The 21,698-nt window shown below is 45.7% G+C and overlaps 1 protein-coding gene across 1 annotated transcript in view; it reads right to left on the bottom strand.

Moving 5' to 3' along the window:
• SUGCT (succinyl-CoA:glutarate-CoA transferase) overlaps positions 1-21,698 on the bottom strand; it is a 634,978-nt gene that overhangs the window by 194,029 nt on the left and 419,251 nt on the right. The window lies entirely within an intron of this gene.

Raw genomic sequence — 21,698 nt, 5'->3', positions numbered from 1 at the left:
GTTAGTGGTCAGCAGCACCACCTTGTGGTTAAACATATGTAATGCACTTCTAGGACCTGTCCCTTCGTTGGTATAGACACAGCCTCTAACAATATAGATCACAACCGTTCTGTAGTTTGGTAGACAGCTCTTGTAAGTGATTGTGCCCAACCTGATGATGAACCTTTGTGAGTTTAGCTACATAACTTCTCAGACTAGAGACAGCAAGCCTGACACTGGGTCCATACCAGAAGCCTTTCCAGCCTGGCAGAATCTGCTAGAGCTTATGTCCTCACTGACACTCTCTTCAAGGATCCCAGGTCACCCTCCAGGGCCAGAAGGTCACAATAGTGCTATGGCTAATCTCACTGCGCTAACAGAATGGATGTTGTAACAATGAAGGCAAACGTTCTAACCCAATTAGCGCAGTGCCTTGGACATGTTAGCAGCATGGTAAGGACTCGCCTAATGGGACGAATGGAATTGGCTTTCTGATGGCAATTGCTACTTGATTCTAACATTGTCACTTCTACTTTATCCATTCTACGCTATTTAATTAAACATTTTCTATGTGATACACTATATATAGATATGCTAAATTCTATGTATATATATATTTATGTTTATAAATATATAAATTATAAATATATTTATAAATATGTAAATATAGATATATAGATAGGCCAAATTCTAGACATACAAAGAAGAAAAAATGCATTCTCTACCATCAAGGAACTTACACTCTAACACGGAAAGATTACCCATAAAAGGAACGTGAAGAGCACCCAGGGAGGGAAGAGACAGCCTCGTGTGGGCAAGGCTGCTTGAGAAGAGGCAGGGAAGGCCAGAGAGAGGAACACACTGAGAGGCTAGGTGAGGACGTCCTGGACATCTCATGGAATGGTGATCCAGGCCACTCACCAGTCAGAGGACAAGGCCACAAAGTGAAGGCATCTCCATAGAGAGAAGGCTGCTCATTAGGAGGTGACTCAGCTAGGGTACTTATACAAGGAATATCGCAACCCTACCCAAGAAGTAAAACTTCTAAATGGTGGCTAAAAAAATAACCTCAATCATTGTGTATAGGCATGGGGGAGAGGGCAAGACACAAAAATCACTGTTGCTATAGGAAGAGAAATATCTATTTCTAGATCTGTTGGAAGCACAATCCTGCCAACAGTGTAGAGAAGGGCAGTCTTTAACATCCAGTGAAATTAATTCCTTAAGTTCCTCATATATGAGGAACTCTACCAGGTGCTAGGGATACAAAGAGAAAAGAAAAGAAAATTCCTCCAAGAGCTTACACTTCAGAGGAACACAGAATGGAAACTGATAAGTGAATACCTGGCAATTTGGGGAAGGAGAAAAAATTTATGACTGGAATCTGACCAGATTTAGACAATGCTTGAGCTGAACCTGTGAAAAAGTTAAGGACTGAAAACACCAGAATTGAAGATAGATTAGATTACGAGCCAGGGGAATAGCTTATGCCAACGTCCGGGTGGTTGTGTATATATATGTATATAGAGATATATACACACATATATATGCATGTATGTGTATATATGTAAACATAACAAAAATTGACTATAAAAGCTTTTGACTGTGCTAAATGTTAAAGTGTGATAATATCAGAATGGATGATTTCTGATGCTGCTTGGTTATCTGTGGATTCCAGAATCAGATCAATACTTATAGATTAGAGATGCCTAACAGAGAAGATTTGGGGAGTCAATGCCCTAGCAAGGAGGATAACAAATGCTCCCTATTCTCAATGGGCTGACTAGACTGATTTATTAGAAAAAGTTCATTTGAGAACCTACTAAGCAAATACAAGATGGGCATTTACAGTGCTAGATATGGCCAAGATGCCTACAGAAATCTGGGGCAAAGGAGAACCTGGGTCAGCCTCATTCACTCTGTGCTTGGGATTTGTTCTACCTCCTCTGTATCCTGATGGGAATCTCTCGAATGCAGACAACCCCATAGGGCATGCCTGTGATGGAATGTCAGTTGGTAAGTAGCTGAGATCTGACATCATGAACCCTACAACCATTCCCTGGAGTAAAAACAGGGCAAAGCTGAGTTGGCAGGAGAAGACAGCCCATTAAAATACTAGAGAGCAAGTCACTAGAGACCATCCCTGACCCCAATCCATGAGAACCACTTTATTTTACAACTTCACCAGGATTTTGTGTAACTGTCATACCTGCTTATGTTGAATTGCTTTTTGGTTTCCTTAAATAAGACAGAACTCCTCAACAGGAAATAGGCTAACCTGGATTAAGTTACTGCAAGAAAAAGTGAACTTGTCTCTCAAGCTCTTTTAAAAACATGATGGAGGCATAAAGGGGCTGGGATGCTTTAACTGGGGTTCAACAGGAAGTAGGCAAAAGCCTGGAAGATTGGCTGCCTTATTTTATCTCTGATCATTCCTGAGGCCTGCCACAGCTAGAAAATGCTTAGTTATTCAATTGTGCTAATTAAAGGTAAATTAACAAAGCATTACTCAGACCCTGACTGCCACTGGATTGAATTGGGAATTCACATAGAGGATCTTGGAGTTGGAAGGGTCCCTAGTGGCCCTCTGGTCCAACCTTTATTCAAACCAGAATCCCTTCTGCTTAAACCTACTAATTGGTCATCAAGTCTTTGTTGGAAGAACTCGAAGCTCACTGCCTCCGGAGGCAGCCCATTCCACTCCAAATCACTCTCAGGGTTAGCAATTTTTTCTTAACTGTCAGCCTGAATTCACCTCTTTATAACTTCCCCTATTCTCTTGGTCTGCTCTCTGGGGACAAGTGACCTTACTGTCCACAAAGCATTTCTTCCTCACTCACCCCAATCCCCCACCCCTGAAATTACTTCATTTTAATACATGTATATATGCATATAAATACATATGTACACATATATACAATTATTCACACGTGTGGACAGACAAACAGATGGACTGTCAGAAGAATGAATGGATAGATAGATGGACAGACAGACGGATGGATGGACAGAGAGAGACAGGCAGATAGATAGTATTAACTTTTTTTGTTTTCAATTAGTAAAAAGTTTCTTGACGGCAGGAACTGGTTCCTTTTCCCTCTTACACTCCTAGCTCCTAGCATAGCGCTTTGCATAAAATAGTCATTTTATAAATGATTGTTGGATGAATGAATGAGCATGTGTGCAATGGGAATATTTCTTCCACTGGCAGTCCTTCAGTATTTGAAAGTCCCATGTCCTCCAGAAGTCATCTCTTTTCAAATCTGAACATCTCTCCTTTCTTGAAGTGAACTTATAAAAGGAACTTTTGACCCTCTCCCATTCTGACTGCCCTCCTCTAGACACACTCCAGGTCACCAATGCCCTTCCCATAATGTGCTTAGACCTCATTACTCTCTTCCTGTTTTTGCCTAACCAGGACCTGAGGCCCTATAAAGAAGCTTAGCATTTGTAACTTAGGTAGCTATGGGAAGTAGCCTGAGCTCTCATTAGCCTGTAGGAAACATTGCTTTAGATAGAATTCACTAACAGGCTATACTTTAAGGACAGAAGAAGAAGCAATGGGAGCTTGGAGAAGAGGCAAACACTGCCTCTCTAATCCACCTAATCCAAGAGATGGAGAAGGGAAGCTAGAAGGCCAGACTATTTCCTGTACTGACCACCAGATGGTACCATTGACCCAGGGTAGCTTGGCTGCTGTCCAGATGGAGGACAAAAGGCAAAAGGAAGAACAACCTGGAGTTGAGTGGAGGGGGAAAGAGGGAAGCAAGAAGCAACCTAAGATTCAAATGTACAAGACATTAACAAGTCAGGCGTTCATGACTCAGGGTGGGGCTAGAATCAGGAGGTGGTGTGGTCCAGGACAAGCATCATTAGACTAGAAATCCTAAATCTAGACCCAGCACTTTTAAGCTATAAGAGACCTCTACTGTCCCTGTCTAATCTAATATTCTCTGCACATGATATGTGAGCTGACATTTCAGGGAGCCTGCCTCTGGGAACCATATTTTAAGGGGGACACTCACAAACTAGAAAATTACTAATAGATTTCTTATCCAGACAAGGGCATTGTATGAGGAAAGGATATGATCGACACATCATGTCCTGTTACATGTAAAATAGCTGAAAGAACTAGGAAATTCTAGATCAAGAAGGGGAGACAAAGATAGGTGACGATCCAGTATTTGATGGGTTGTCAGTTTCAGGAAGTGGTATTATACTTTTTTCTAGGTCGCTCCAGCCCATTAATCTAGGACCAATGAGTAGAAACCAGGGGAGGGCAATTGTGGCAAATTCTGCCTAGGACTGTCAATTTGGAAGCAATTTTCTTCTTTAATTATGGTTTCCCCATCAATAGAGGCAGTCAAGAATGGTGTAGAAGGATTTCCTGTCTTTAAGAGGAAGACTTGCCCAGATGACTTCTCACACTGAAAACATCCAACATTCACTCTTATATGTAAGAATACAGGGAAAGTGACAGCACCCAGGCATCCCTCTGGATTGACAAAAATGATGCTCCTGAAGAAACATGATTTTTATCATTGGTGTTGCTCCTGAAGTTAACATCTGCATGGGGCTCTAAGTCTGCAAAGCACATTCTCCCGTTTGATCTTTACACCTTGGGTACTGTTATCTGTTGGGGGTGTAAGCTCAGTTCCATGTGGACAGTCTCGGGCAGGTAAAGGTGAGGACTTCTCAACCTTAGAGTTCTCATGAGGCCCCCTAGGGAACAGCAGGGAATTGAGGTGTGAGACCGGGCTATCTCATGCATTTCCCGCCTCTTCCCGTGGGAAACGTGCTGGGAGAGAGCATCCCCAGCCTCGAGATTGGCCCGGGGTCTGAGCACACCTATTGTTGTCTAACAGGCACGGTATTCAGGTGCAAACTATGCGGTGGGAGAGCTTAAGTAGGGTCAGGAAAGCCTGAAGGCGCTCTTAGCGCTGAGGGGCCCTTAGAGGACAGAAGGCCCCTCTTCCCTCTCTCCTCTCTCCCCTCTTCCCTCTCCCCTCTCTCCCTCTTCCACTTCCACTTCCATTCTCTTACTGTAAGATCTTTGCCTCCTTGGGAAGAGGATTCCTCTCTCCTCAGGAAGAATTTACCCTGCACATGTAACCAAGACCCTGAATAAAGCCTAACCCTTGTTCGACTCTGGAAAGTCTCTTCTCTCATACGTTTATCCGGTTTGGCCAGCCGAAGACCTGCGATAGGTAAGGTAAGACTCGGGTAGCCCTTAGGCCTCTAGGCCTGACAGTTATCATTCCTTTTTTACAGATGAGGAAACTGAGATTGAGAGAGGTTGTGACTTGCCTTGGGTCACACAATTAGTGAGCATCTGAAGCAGGGCTTAAATTCAGGTCTTCCTGACTCCAAGTCCAGCATGCTAGCCATGGGGCCACCCAGACATCTCTGTGGTACCTAGTTGTCTCTAATACATGAAAGCTGTAGATACCCCAAATGTTTTGGAGATGTTGGGGTTAGAACTGATCTCTCTGGTGGCTTTCCTGGTATGGATCTACTTCTTCCCTGAGCTCTTGAAATGCTAATGAATATGCTTTATCTCCATTAATCAGAGCTTCTTCCATACTGTCTGGAATTGTCTAGATATTAGGTATTAGTCTTCCTCACCTCCCAGACTTGATATTTTATCACTTCCCAGAGGAAAAGGACGCTCTTAAAATTTCCCTTAATCTCCCCCAATTTTAAACATAGTTGTATACGTAGAGAAAGGCCAGTCATTCGGATGTCAAGATCTTTTTTTTTGGATCTGGGCTCCATCATCTTGTGTGTGAGTCACCCCTCCCAACTCCCTGTCGTGGGCAATTCTGATGAATGTGCCTTCAACATCTTTATCCAAGTCACTGATAAAAAATGAGCAGCACAAAGGAAGAGACACACCAAGGGCGGATCAATCTGGATCAGCCTGGAGCACGGCATTGCCTCGTTCTCATTCCTCATGAGGTCCTTCCGTTCAACCATTTCTAAACAGGACCCTATGGTCGTTGGGGTTGCATTGCTCCAGGTCAGGGTTATGTGGACTTTCTTTTTTCAACATTTGTATACTTTGATGACATGCTACTATCAATCGCTTCCTTTGCCAAGTCTGTGTATTTTATAACATGATTCTGAGAAGGGGACCAGAGACTGCACCCAGACCCAAGGGATCCAGGACACAGAAGAGATAAAGAACCCTTACTTCATGTTGTCATCAAAAATAGCATGAAAGACTTTGTCAAGTGCATTTTCCCTTGGAATATAGACAGGCTAAGGAAAAGGAAGGAGCAGAGGAGAAGGAAGGAGAAAGAAATAAGCACCTACTATGTGCCTGGAGCTGTCCTGAGCAAGTTTTACACATATTATGTCATCTGATCCTCCCAACACCCCGGTGAGGTGGGTGCTATTGTCACTCTCATTTGACATTTGAAGAAACTGAGACAGAAGTTAATCTGCCTAGGGTTTCATAGCCAGATTTGAATTCATCTGCCTGACTCCACGTTTATCACTCTATCTTCTGTGTCACTAACTGCCATACTATATTCTACAACCATTCATTGCTCTTCCAGTCCAGTTACCCTATCAAAAAAAAAAAAAACCAAAGCAAGAATGTTTAGTTCAACCCACTTGGTCTCAAGGAACCTGAGATGGCAGTGGATAACCATTGCTTGCCTTTCATCTTTTTTATCATGTGTTTTACAATTTTACCAAGAGTCAAAGTCATGCTCTCTGTCATGGGGTTGGCTCATGGAACACTCTTCCTCTATCATGAAAATAGATCCCTGTCCGCCATCCTTCTGCTCTTCATGATCTTGCAGAGAGCCATGAATCTTTCAGGTTCTCTGAATGGAGTTCATGTGGGCCTTGGGACGTGAAGCCATCCAGGGCAGCTGGGGGCTCTCTTCCCATGTCCTCGCTTTTCTTGGGTTTCATATACATGCATATATATGCATATATATACATGCATATGTATGTACATATGCATGTACATATGTATGCATACATATGCATGCATGTATGTTGTGTCCGTCAGAAAGCTGCTTTTTTAAACTTCTGTCAGGTTTTTCACTTTTCTGAGTCCCCCAAGCTTGAAGGAGAGCACTCCCTCCAACAATGGAAGACCTTCTGGGTGACTGGACAGTCTGGCCAGACCTGTGGCCCAGGGAGGAGAGCCTTCCACTCAGGAGCTGTCTCCAGCCTCAGTTTCTTCTTCTAGGAAGTGAGATGAGCACCTCCATCCCAAAGTGGGAGCAGGAATACAACGAGACAAGGTGCTCTAGGTGCAGCTTTAAAATGCTATAGAAGCGTTACCTATGATGGCTTAGACTTCTTCTGGGAGGCAACAGGGCTCCGTGCGGAGAGCATCAGCTTGGACCCAAGGAGAGCTTACAGGTAAGTGTCACCTCAGCCCATAAAGGCTGTGTATCCCTGGGTAAGTCATTCATTCCTCATGCTCTCTAGGCAACTCTCTGGGACTATAAAAATGCCAAAGAAGGGAACTGGTCAAAAGCATTCCTCACCCAGAAATCTCTGTGCCAATGAAATTCCAAGTCTTGTCCCTATCCTCATGACAGTTTTCCACATGAATCAGTGAGGTCACAAACATCAAACCTATCCATTCAATCAGACATCATAGATGTGATGCTAGAAGCACTATCACTAGCCCAATGACTCCATTCCACAGATGAGAACACTGAGACCACCTGAGGTCATTACAATGGGCCCCTTTTCTCTCCAGCCGATGCATCAGCCCCAGCTCAAATGTATCTGGATGCTTCTGAAGCCTGGTCTGACTTGTGGCTGTCTGGTGTGCCTCACCAGAAAGGCTCACTCCTCACAAAGTCAGGTCCCAGAAGCCATCAGAAGGAAAGAAAGATTTCAGAAGAATGGGATGGACCACTCTCTTTCTGAAGTCCCAGGTTGTCTCTCTGAGAGATTCTGTTATTGGGAAGGGGGGCCAGAAATGGCTTGCCAGGAAGCCTGAGGAGACATATAGATAAGGTATATTCATTCATTCAACGAGCATTTGAAAGGGTCACCTCTGTGCCAGGCTCTGGTCAGTCATTGCAGAAATGAAGACAAAGGTGAAACATGGGGGGAGGGGGTTGGAATGGGATAGGAAGGAAGAAAAAGTAAATTAAAAAACCACACAAAAAGTAAATGATACAATTTGTTGGTGAGAAGAAGCTAGGACCTAGGGTGATAAGGAAAGGTTCGAGCAGAAGTGGGCAGTGAAAGAAGTTATGGAGCAGGTGGGGAGGGAAAACATTCCAGGCATGGGAGGCACCATGTCCTTCTAAGTTAACAGTTAAACAGAGATGCCTAGAGTCAGGAAGAGCTCAGTTCAAATTTGGCCTCACACCCTTACTGGCTATGTGACCCTGGGCAGGTCACTTAACCTCTGACTTGGCTCCCTCAACTGTAAAATGCAGTTATAATAAAAACTCCTACCTCCCAGGATTATTGTGAAGATCAAATGAGATATTTGTAAAGCAATTAGTGCCTAGCACATAGTAGGAGCTAGATAAATGTTAGCTATTATTAGCTAACATCAGGCAACTAGGTGGCACAGTAGATGGAGTATTTCCAGAAAGTATCATGATACAAAAATGAATGCCAATGAAATTGATAAAAAGAAGTTCAAAAGAGATGTGATAAGAAATCTACGTCCTTCCCTCCCAAACAACAACAACATCTTAAGAATGAGTTTAAATAGTAAAAGGATCTGAAGTTAAAGGGTAAGGGGAATGAAAGTTGAAACTGAACCAAGTGGGAGAGGTAGAGGCATGACGCCTCAAGCCCTTCCTTCCCCTTCATGTTTCAGTTTGTAATTAGCACTCAGAGGAGGGAACGGACTGCCTGTCTGCAAAGAATGCCATCCGGGGACGGAAGGAAGGAGGGAAGAGTTTCTGCAGAGGGAGCCTTTCATCCCAGGATGTGATGCAGGGTCACGGGGAACAAGAGCTTGTGGTTTGACCCTAGCCTGGACAGACTGGGTGGGTAGAGAAGTGGAGCATGGGTCCCCTCTCCTTCCCCTTAGCCCCCACTCCTCACCCTTCTCCAGTGAGGTTACTTACAAATGGACATTTCCCAAAATGGCCAATCATCATCTATATAGAAGACCTGGCCACTTTATCTGCTTCCTGACTATCAGGGGAGAGATTCCCCTCACTGCAGGCTGCTAGCTCCTAACATCATGAGTGGGGAGACAGGGCACATAATGCAGAGAACACTAGATATGGAATCCAGAGGATGGGTCCAAATATTGGGCTGCCTACCAGGGCATTAATAACCCTAGCCTTCAATTTTCTCCTCTGATTGATCTCAAATGTTCCTTCCAATTCTAACATTCAATGATTCTGAAAGTCAGTCTCCAACCTGTTCTTAGATTTTGGCCCTGGTCATTACTAGCTGACTGACCTTGGGAAAGTCACTTACCTTTCCTGGGGCTCAGTTTCCTGATGTGCAAAATGAAAGGATTGGGTCAGATGACCTCTAAAGTCCCACCTAACCCAAATTCCTGAGGGACAGTTAGAATCTGTGATCTGGAAGAAGATCCAGTAAAGGAGGCAGAGAAGAAACTGTCAGAGAAGGAGTAGAAGAACCAGGACAGAAATGGATCAAATATAAACTCTCCTGTTTAGCTTCATATGTGAACCCCACTTAGCTCTCCAGCCTCAAAGGACATGATTCTCCCTCCCTGTCTAGAGAACAACCACACTGGTCTTCTCTCTGTTATTCATGTAAGACACTCCATCTCTCACATCTGTTCATTTGCACTGGACATCCAACCTGCTGTACTCTACTTCTCCTCACCTTTAGCCCCAGAATCTCTCAAGGTGCCAAAAGTCAGCTCAGACACCACCTACACTGAGTCTTTCATGATTTCTCCAATTGACTTGGTTGGTTTGTGTTTTTTAACAATTTTGTGTTTGTATTTATGTGATCTTTCCTTCTGCACATATTTGCTGCCCACATTCTCCCCACCCCCATGTGCCCACAAGTTCTTTGTGAAGAGGGAACATTTAATTTGGTTTTGGTATTTGTAGCTGCAGGTGTAGCAAAGAGCCTAGAACATAATAGGAGCTAGATAAATGTTAGCTATTATTAGCTAACATCAGGCAACTAGGTGGCACAGTAGATGGAGTATTTCCAGAAAGTATCATGATGCAAAAATGAATGCCAATGAAATTGATAAAAAGAAGTTCAAAAGAGATGTGATAAGAAATCTACGTCCTTCCCTCCCAAACAACAACATCTTAAGGATGAGCTGACGCCAGGGACAAGTCCATTATCTCTGCCAGTTTTCAGCCCAAGTTCCTGCCTTCTGTCACATGCAAATGTGGCCACCCCCAGTGGGGGTGACTCAGGACACTTGGGGCTCTCAGCAGCAGCAGACAAGGCTCTGGAGGAATTTCATCTCCTATCCTTAGATTAGACTTGCTCTTCTGATAAGTCCTTGAACCCTGAGCCCCACATTAGCTCAAATGAATTCTAACTACATAGCACATACTTTGGTAGGCACTGGGGATACAAAGAACAAAAAGGAAATAAGCGTGTTACCTACCCAAGAAGCTTGGTATGGACCACACATCCAAAGGAGGCTGTGGCAGGATGGGTGCCTGCTACACCTCATCCCATTCTCTCTAGAAGTCTCAGCTCATTTCAGTGAAAAAGCCCCTCTCCATGGAGGTCCCCAGATCTGCCCACCATCCACTGCTACGGATTCACAGCTTCCTCACTCTCATATGTCCATCTGTCTGTCTGTCTCTCTTTATGGGTGCAGACTCATTCACTCCATCCCTGTGACTGGTGTCTCTCCTCCTCTCATTCCCACATGTGTTCTCTGCAGGTCCCCATTCTGACTTCACACCCTTGGGCTTCCTAACCACACCTGGTCTGCTGATCATTCCCTGCAAAGAGGGTCCTGACCCTACCACCACCAGCACCACCTTGGGGCCTAGAGTTGGGCTGAGCAAGGTCAGACAGATAGATACAACACTTTTGTAACTCACTGGGCTATCTCATCTTCACTTAGTTTCTTCAGCTGCAGAATAAGGACGACAATGTTTGTATTACGGAGCTTTGGGCAGATGAAAGTACTTTGCTTCAAAAACTTTAAAGCTATGTGAATGGAAGTTTTTATTCCCTTTTGTCAGGGAATCTCCTGATGCAAATATCAGGGGATAATTTGAGCTATGCTGTTCGTAAACTGGCTCCAACCAATAAAAACCCTGGGAACTTCAATATCTAGCTGATTTTTTCCATAAAAAAGAGTCCTCTGCAAGCATTCAGGCTAACGACATCAAATACAGGAGAAAACCGGACAAAAATTAGAACTAAGGCTCGATCCCAAGGAAAATCTCATCGCCCTTTCTGGGGCATGTCCAACAACTCACCTTTCTGGTGGTATTCAAACTTGCCCAGGGTCCTACATGATTCCTACTCCTCTTAGTATTTGAAAAGGGTAAGACACAGATAATTTTCTCTGTGTCATGTCTCTGCACATCATGGCTTTTCAGGAAAAACAGTTAGTAGTTTTGCCAATCTTTCTTTCTACTTCAGTATCCCATTGTTCTGTGGATGGTTCAGCCTGATGAGGCACAGATTTCCCTCCTGACCCATGTACATCTTAGTGTCTGTCCCTCTGACTCTTGGAGGTAGCTTTTCTTTAAAGGCTGTACTGATGCAGAGTAGACTACATTCTAGGTCCACACACCTACCTAGGGTGCTCTCCCTCCCTCTCCCTCTTTCGCTCTCTCTCTCTCCTCCCTGACCCACATAACCACTCCTCTATGGAAGCTGCTTTCTTCTTGCATTTGTCCCCTAGGGGTTTTGTTCAGTCATTTTTCAGTCATGTCTGACTCTTCATGACTTCATTTGGAGTTTTCTTGACAAAGATATTAGAGAGGTTTGCCATTTCCTTCTCTAGCACATTTTACAGATGAAAAGCTGAGGCAGAGTTAAGTGACTTGCCCAGGGTCATACAGCTAGTAAGTTTCTGGGGCCAGATTTGAACTCAGGGAGATAAGTCTTCCTGACTCCACTCTATCCACTGTACCACCTAGCTCCCCTGGGAGACTCTGTCACAAAAGATGGGTTGGGATGCAGTAAGGAAAGCTTACCCAACCACTCTGAGTATGAATGGATATTACTACGTTTTCAAAGAAATTTTTATACCAGTGTAGTCACACACCTATTAGGGTAACTCATTCCAGGCCCAGTTCACTGTCCATCGTTGTCAGTGAACGTTGGGCTCTGCCCAGAAATACATTGGGAGCATCTCTGCTCCTTCTGATTCTTCTTCAGAATTCTTCACTTATACCTAATTATTTACAAGTTGTCTCCTCCATTAGCTGTGAGCTCCTTGAGATCAGGTGTGCTGTTTTGGGCTGACCCATAAGTGCTTGATAACTGTTTCTTCGCTGTTTTATTCTGCTTTCCATTAGCTTTGCTAAATACTTTGTGGATAGTAATACATCGACAGCAGACAAAAGACCCAAGCAGATTGGTGATCTCATCGATGTGGATGTTCTTCCCAAGAAAGCCGTTAGCAGCCCAATCAACCACAGGCTGACCATTTGGTGAGGAAGTCTTTGACCACAGAAACCCAGGAAAGAAAGAAAAAACCCAGCAAACAAAGAGGCAGATCCCGAGAGCACATTTTAGGGTTACCCTAAATGGTTAGAAGCTCTGCCCCAACTCCTCAGGCGATATACTTGGGCATCCAGAGATGCTCGACTACTTCCACTCTCTGAGATGCCAAGAAGTAGGTGTCACTTTTAATGAAGGCAGGGAAGTAGAACCTCATCAAAGCGCCCCGTCGGCTCTGCTCTGATTGCTGTCCCGGCCAAAGACAACAAGAACCATTGTTACTGTAGCATGTTATCACGGCCGAATTACTTCCAGTCTGACAACTATAAAGGGAATGATTTCCTCTTACCTCACCAAAAGGGGGGGGGGGACCCTCATACACTTATCATGAGGATCTGATTTAAAACTTTTAAAAAAGCATTAAAATCGTGTAACCTCAAATGAATATTTTCCCTAAAGCCATAAACACACCTCCAGTCATTTTGTCCAAAAAAAATAAGACCTCAGCAGCAGGTGGAGTCCTGCACACAAATGAGATGATTTCAGTCTTCTCACTCATTCTGTTGTATTCCCTCTACAAAAGCTCCAGACTCACAGGTGTACACAAGGCAACATATTTCTGCCATGACATGAGCAGGAGATCTCTGGGACCAGAGCTTCCCCTAATGATGTGTGAACAAAATGTTAACTGGAGCCCAGTGACTCAGGGCCAGCAAGACCCCAGAGGAGCGTCAGGTATGTACAGGAGAGGGACCAGACACAGGACCACAGCAAACAGCCAACCCCTTGGCTTTTTTCTCTTTGGGAGAAGAGAATTTCCCGAGAATTTCCAATGCTACTAGGCCACGGCGTGTGAGTGAAAATTAAGTTCACAGATTGCACACATCCTGTTTCAGACTCTGGTTGTGATTTCGGTCTGGAAATTCACATCTCTGAGGGTTTAAGAACACAGTAGGCTTTTCAGAAAGGTAAAACTAGTCAGACAATGACTGAGGAGAAGCATCTCTTCACATTTGGAATGCACTGTCTTTGGAAGAGAAGCAAAATTTTCCTAAAGATACTAGGCTTAATTACATTTTCATAACATGAAGGAGTCACCTTGTAAATCCAATTAGTCCCAATTAGGGAACAGGGTCATACTTCACGAAGATAAGTTCACAGCCCTAAGGGCTTCATCTGCAAGCTTCGTTTCCCACAGAGCTCAGGGCCAAGACAAAAGCTCCCAAAAGGTTGCGTAGGATCCTATAGGATGGTGACATCACCAGGTGAGAATTTTGATTGGTGGGAGCTTTCAAAAGAGGAAGGGCCAAGGGGACCAGTGGGCAAGAGCAGCAAGATGTGTGATCATGGTTGGAGTAAAGAGAGGAGAAATGGCCCCATGAAGATACCTGAGACCATGGTGATTATTGAAATTATCTTGGACTTAATTCAGAAATATCTCCTCTTTACTTACACACTTACATGTTGCTTCCACAGGAAAATATAAGCTCCTTGAAGGTTTACTCCCATTGGTACTGGGCACAAAGGAGGCAATTAATAAATGTTTATCATATAAATGAATGAGTGAATGAACTGAATGAATGAATGATGACTGCCGAGCCACAGTGAAAGTGATCAATAGTTCTCCAACCTGCCCCAAGGAAGTCCCAGCAAACACTCCAGAAACATACTGTATGGAGTGCACACCAAGCCTCTGCTACTCCAACTGAGCTCTGAAGTCCCTCTGCTTTCCAGCTCTGCCTGAGACTCACAGGGATGGAGAAAGGGTTAGACAATGATTCCTTTCAAAGTCCAGATACCGTTTTGTTATTCGATCCTACCCCGTGTTATTGACGTTGCTTCATTTTTAAACAAATACTTTGCTGTTAGATCTTGTGTTTCTCTGGCATGTTGAAGAGTGGAGAACTGCGTTGGGCAGGGACTTGGTCCTTGTATTAGATGGTTATCACCCCCTCCCCCTGAAAAGCAGGCGCACAACCTGGGAGCAGTTATAGGGGCGCTGTGTCGCTATTATCCACATCTCAGATTCCAAGTTTATCAGCATATTCCATCTGCTAAATAACTGAGGAGTCCAGGATTTCTCTGGCACACACATCCTGCCTGGGGGCTGCTTTGGGCTAGCAGCCCCACATATTCCATTCAGTTCCACAAACTGATCTTCGCTCTATTTTATCCTCACAAAAGGGTCTGCGAGTTCTTTGTGTAAGGTAAGAGCAAATGACCAGCTGGATATTGCACTTGGAAAGTAATGGCTTCTGCCCTGACCTCAGGCGACAAAGGTGCCAGGATGCACTGCCATACTGTAGCCATGGGACCTGGGGGAACTGGTGAGGCATGAATTCAACCAACAGCAAATATTCATTGAAATGGCCTGGTGCCATGTCACTGATTTCTATCGTGCTAGACTTGGAGTCAGGAAGTCTTGAGTTCAGATCCAACTTCTCACCTTAATTGGCCGTGTCACTACAGCACTATCACCTCACTGAGGCTTACTTTCTTCATCACTGAATGAGGATCTGGAGTCTCCCTCATCATACTGTGAGCCCCAAAGGACATGATGCTGCTAGAGGCAGCTAAGTGTTGCTCAGTGGTTAGAGCACTGAACCTGGAGCCAGGAAGATCTGAATTCATCCCTGAAAACTTCTTAGCTGTGTGCTCCTAGACAAGTCACTTAGCCTCTATCTGCCCCAGTTTCCTCGACTGCCAAGGATGTTAATAGCGCTTACCTCCCAGAGCTGTTATAAGGACAAAATAAGAAAACATTTGCAAAGTGCTTTATAAACCTTAAAGATGTGTGTGTGTGTGTGTGTGTGTGTGTGTGGAGTTGTTGTTCATCTTTTGTTTCAGAGAGGACAATTGATATCACAGGTTAATGACTTGAGCGTGACTTGGATTTAAGTGAGGCAGAGCTGCACAAAGTCATTAGCCTCATGCTCTCTTCCAGAGTCGTTGAAGTCCAGTGGCAACATAAAAGTGAAGACAACTGGCCTGGGATGCAGTAGATGACCTTGGCATCTTTGATGTCTGACCGCAGAACCTGTTTCAGCCACCTTCATGGCCACTGGAACAAATTGTTCTCAACTGCCCATTCCACCAGGGCAGCTCTTCACATGCCTGGGGTAGGCAACCCCTAACTCTTCCACAGGTTTGAGACCCGGTGCAGCCTGTGTACCAAGACAGTTTTACTGGGATACAGCTTCTTGGAGCCCTAGGTGAGAGTTGGGTGCCAGGCAGACACCAAAGGTGGGTGAGCAGCCCTGAACAGGGCTCACCCCAAAGGTGTTTGTCCTCCCTGCACATCCCATATACCTTGAACTATTATTATGTGAAATGTTTTGCAAACTTGAAAGACCTACAAATGCCAGTTATTTTTACTGTATTTTAATTTACTCTGTTAGCCGTTGGGATCACAAAGACCAAAAAAATAAGAAAAATAAAAGCTTACGTTGTCATCGTCTTCAAAGAGTTTGTATTTAAGATTCAATAAAGGTAATAAGCTACTGGAAGAGTCTGCAAATTGGGCATTGTCATGCCTAATGTTAGTGGGGAGCAGGGCCTGCTGAAAGTGGGAGGGCATATCCCTACCGAAGTCCTTCTGCCCCTTTCACCCTCTCAGGTCTCACTTTCCCCTCCAAAAGGAGAAGCATTAGCAGAGTTTCAGTCAGTCTTCCCTTCTGAGGACTCATCAGGATGACTTGGACCCATTCATTAACGAGCATTCCTTGAGTGCTCACTATCGATCCAGCCAGACACACAAATCCAAAGGGGTCAGGACCCTGCTGTCAAGGTGCTTTGTAAGCAGAGCATCCTCATGCTGGATGAATGGGAAATGGGAAAAAGGGCTCTGTTGGCTCTCACTGAACATGCCAGGAGCAAAGCCTGGCCTTCCCTGGTGATTCTGCTCAGGATAACCCTGCCCGGACACCCATGGGAAGTATGCTCCTGAGCCTACTGTCTCATCTAGCGAACCACTTCCTGCTAACTCCAGGCTTCCTCTCATCGTTCTCAAAACATACTTGTTTTCCCAATAGGCAGGAAAGGCTGCAATTTCACAACTAAAAAATCGGAAACTAACTGTGAGGTGGAGACGCTAAAACCAACATTTCACTCCTGAAAAGCCAGGTTGTGACCTTTAACAAAACTAAGCCAGAGTATACATGTCACATTAACACCCATGAGGGCGTGGGTGGAGGGTTCAAGCAATACAGCAGAATTTTTTGCATAGGGTAGTTGTTGTAGCCATGAATTTGGATATGTTTATAACATATTCCATTAAACAAGACTTTTCTTCCTAAACTCCTCTTAAAAACACACACAGCAGGAAGAGACATTAGGGCAACGTGTAAATCCTGCTCCTTGAACGGCCTCCTCTCTTGATGGGATGCTAATTGTACATCTCAAGTAGGCGTTTCCATGGTGGGTGTCAAGGGTCAAGATGGCCTGGCTGTGGTGGGCACAGGGAGGAGGGCAGTATCACATGAGAGAGACGTTTCATTAACTAGAAGCTACAGACCCAACACCACACAACAATCCACCACAATTATCCAAAGAAGCCAGAGCTATTTGTCCACACTCTTCAAAATTCATGGGGATGCTCTCAAGGACTGCAGATGTGTGGACGCGCCCTCAGGAAGCTCAAGGCACACCCTGGGATAGGCTTGATATTTCAATGACAAGAACGAAAAGGGAACCAGCCACCATGGGAGGGGCTCCACATCCCCTCCTTATCCTCTGTTCACTCTTCTGCCTGGGTTAATAGCAAGAATAATAATAACAGACAAAGGCGGCCCCAGTCTGGGATTACTGTCAGTGATCTTTCTAGGCCTGGGGCATTTCAGAGTTGGGATATGGAAGGGGTGAGTGTGTGTGTGTGTGTGTGTGTATGTGTGTGTGTGTGTGTGTGAGAGAGAGAGACAGAGAGACAGAGACAGAGACAGACAGAGAGACAGAGACAGAGAGAGACAGAGACAGAGAGAGAGACAGAGAGAGAGGGGGAGACAGGGAGAGAGAGACAGACAGACAGAGAGAGAGACACAGAGAGAGAAACAGAAAGAGACAGACAGAGAGGGAGAGAAAGAGACAGAGAGAGAGACAGTGAGACAGAAAGAGACAGAGAGACAGAAAGAGAGAGAGAGGGAGAGACAGAGACAGAGACAGAGAGAGAGAGACAGCGAGAGAGAGCGCGCACGGAGGCTTGTCGAGGGCCCATCAAAAATGTAATGATGAAATCAACTCTTGGACAGATTGGATGACAGATCTTGGCAGCAACAGATGATGAGCCCCCCCCTTCTTCTCTCTCTCCCTTTCTTCTTCTCTTTCTCTCTTTCTCTCTCCTTCCCTCTCTTCTTTCTCTCTTCCCTCTTCCTCCCTCTCTCTCCCTCTCTCTCTCTCCCTCTCCCTCTCTCTCCCTCTCCTTCCTTCTCTTCTTTCTCTCTTCCTTCTTCCTCCCTCTCTCTCCCTCTCTCTCTCTCCCTCCTTCCCTCCCTCTCTCTCTCTCCCTCCCTCCCTCCCTCTCTCTCTCTCCTTCCCTCTCTTCTTTCTCTCTTCCCTCTTCCTCCCTCTCTCTCCCTCTCTCTCTCTCTCTCTCTCTCTCTCTCTCTCTCTCTCTCTCTCTCTCTCTCTCTCTCTCTCTCTCTCTCTCTCTCTCTCCCCCTCCCTCCCTCCCTCCCTGGCTCCCTCCCTCCTTTTGGTAGGAGTACAACTGAAAAGGAAGCTTTGGCCTAAGATGGTGGTGACTGGTGAAACTTTTTCGTCTCCTGAGCAAGTGCAGGAAGGAATTCTTCCCCCTCCCTAGCACCTTCCCCAGCATCTCTCCGTTGCTAGAGGAACCAGCATCTTCCTCTAGCCCCCAGCCTGTGTGGGGGTTTTTTTCAAACATCCATCTAGCGTGATTCCTGTGTGTTAATGAGATGCTGATACCGCGTGAGAAGCGACTGATGGATTATTTAGAAATAACTCTGCTGAAATCTGTGTACACGACATATTCTTCTGGTGCCTCTTCTTTTGTTGTGTGTTTTAACCATATGTCCCAAGTAGGAAAACATAATCTTTGTTTCTTAACAGTTGCTGTGTTCTTGTTACTGTGTCACATTGGGGTCCGTGATGTTGTTGGTGACATCCAAGTCATTCCCAAGGAAATCAAGCGAGCAGAGAGGAAATGTTCGACCGGGAAAGAAAGAACAGGGGAGCAGGGACCGAGGGCTTGGATTCGAATCCCAGTCTGGCTGCGGCTGGCCACCTGTGTGGCCTTGGACAACTCACTGAACCTTTAGAGGCCTCATGGGTAAAACGAGAGACTCTGACTTGACTGGCATCCCAGGCTCCTCCAGGCTCTAGAACTGGGCTTTTACGATGGGAAGCCCTTAGCAGATCTGGACCTCAGTCTGCTCATCTGTCAAATGGGAGGTTCCTTTCAGCTCTGAATCTAGAATTTTCTGATCCTCTCTGCAGGAGGGGGAAACACCAGGAAACAACATTGCTTCTCTGTTGGTGACTGTGTTTGTCACGTGAATAGGCACAAAACCGCATGCACACATACATACACATACACACACCACACATATATTCATACACACTCTCATATACATATACATATACCACACACACATACACATACACACCTACAAATATATCCACACCTACATACTCATACCCACATATACCACAAATATCCATACCTGCACTCACACCCCCATACACACACACACACACACACACACACACACTCATACACACCACAACATAACACAGTCTAGAAATCCAGACCAGCCATGTACATCTGCCTCTCGATTGAAGCTGAGACAGGGAGAGGACAAGTAGTGATTTAGAGTCATTTAGTGGGCAGGAAAGACCTCAGCTCAGCCCACTAGCCAGGAGTGACCTGGAGGGCATCCTCATTGTTGGAGCAAGGGTCTGAACTCTGACCCCGTCCTCCCAAGGAAAAGTCCCAACAAGGTGAGTGTGCAGGGAAGGCAGCTTCTCTCTCTTCAAGGTCTTCATGCCTGATGGATATCGTCCAGAAGGGACAGAGGTATAGATGCTCCCTCCCAGCTGGTGCTGTGCTCTGTATAGTCTGGGCAACAAACTGGGGAAAGGGGTTACAGATTCAATCCCCCTGCTTCTACAGGGAGGAGGGGACGGTGATAGATCCGTTGCTGCGAATTTTTCTTCTCATTTCACTAGCAACCGGAAGTGAAGCTCCAGTGAATCTCACTGTACCTGGGGTGAATCACCGGCAGGAGGAAGGTGGAGGGGGAAGGGATGAGGCAAAGATGCATACATAATAAGGTGTTTCTCATTAGCCAGTATTTCAAAACGGTTTTGTTTTTGTTTGGAGACAAGAATAGCTGTTGTAGTCACCGAATCCCATCATGCACTCACCTGAGATGCCCTGCCTCTCTCTGGGAATTCCTGCCCTCCACTCGATGCAGTTGGTGTCCAAGACTTGGTCCTTTTGGCCTCTTCTCGCCCCTCTCCCTCTCTTTTGGGTGACCTCATCTAATGACATGGCTTTCATTATCCCCTTCCTAATCCAGGCTTCCAAGTGAATGCTGGAGCCTTCCCCCTAGATGCTCCACTGACCCCTGGGACTGGGCATGTCCCAAATGTGCCCCACATCAGCTTCTTGCCTATTTCTGTGGGTGACCTTCACATTCTCCCAGCTCCTTAGGACTCAAATCCCAGGGTCACCTCTGCCCTCCTCCACTGCTTTCCCTTTCCCACTTTTAGACAGTGGTCAAGTCTCTCTCAAGTCTCCTGCTTGTGCCCCCTCCCCTCCACTCATACTGACAGGAGAGGAGGGGAGGGGAGGGGAAGGAAAGAAAGGGGAGGGAAGGGGAAGGGAGGAGAGGGGAGGAGAGACAGACAGACAGACAGACAGAGACAGGGGGAAGTAAGGCAGAAAAAGTCAGTGGGAACCAGCTATTTTAGGGTCTTTAAGGCCAAGCTGAAAATTTACATCTTATGCCATGAATGATAGTGTGTTGGTAAAAGTCTTCCCTTTCTTGTTATAAATGTGTGCACTGCCGTTCCATGCAGGGGGGTGCCTGGCCCATTACAGTAGCCTCCTTGCTCTCCCTTCTCTAAGCTGATCCTCACACAGCTGCCAAGCTCACCTTGCTAATGAAGACTGGAAGTTTTGTGAAGGCAGCGATTGCCTGATCCTAGTACAGAGCTTCTAGTGGAAAGGGCTTCACAAATGTTGATCAAGTGAATGACCGACCCCTGAGGCCCCTTCCACCTAGGCCCAACCCAGTCACTCGTCACTGTGTCCCTGGGCCACCTCCTGGCAAACTACCTGGCCCCAGGACCAGAAACCACGCCCTGGAGTCTGGAGTTCCCACCCAGCCCGTGTTCTCCATTGGGGAGCACCTCTACATTGAGGCAGCTCTCACCATGTTTCATTTTACTTGCTGGACATGGGCCCTGCCAGCCTCCTTGCCACCGGGAAAGTGACCCCACTGCCCCTGCGTGGTTAAATCAGCTCTGCCAGTGCTCCTGGAAAGGGTGTGTCTACCCACTCCCCTATGGCTCCTCTCTTCACCCCTGTAACTCCCCAAACCAAAATACCCCTCCCCACTTCTCTATATGGCTCAGTTTCCCCCAACTAGAATGGAAGGTCACAGAGGGCAGGGACTGTCTTTAGTGTCACGAAGCACAATGGTCAGTACAGACTAAGAGCTGAATCAATGCTTTTTCCATTCATTCATTCACTGAATCACTACATGACTTAACTTGAAATTCATCTCCTCCAGGAACCCTGCCATGACTCACTCCATCCTACAATGATTGCATGGCTCTTCTTCAACACTTTCTTTGTGTCTAGAAGGCAGCCAGGTATGGGAAGTGGAGTAACTGGGTAGGAAGACTGGGAGGGTAGAAGGGAGTCAGGTTATGAAAGGCTTCTGATGCCAAACAGGACTTTATCCTGGAGGAAACGGGAGCCCCTAGAGCCCAATGGGACAACAAGATCAGAAAAACAGAAAAATCACCTTGGAAGCCAAGCATAAGATACACTGGAGTGGGGAGAGACTTAAGGCAGGAAGATCCAGCAGAAGGCTACTGGCATAGTTCAAGGACAAGGCTGCAAAGATCTGCAGCAGGGGAGTAGCAGGAAAGGATGTGGAGTTGATTTGGTT

This window comes from Notamacropus eugenii, chromosome 3, assembly GCF_028372415.1.
Source record: "Notamacropus eugenii isolate mMacEug1 chromosome 3, mMacEug1.pri_v2, whole genome shotgun sequence".
Lineage (NCBI taxonomy): Eukaryota > Metazoa > Chordata > Mammalia > Diprotodontia > Macropodidae > Notamacropus > Notamacropus eugenii.
Note: the sequence above shows the minus strand (reverse complement) of the source record. Positions and strands in the feature narration are given on the sequence as shown.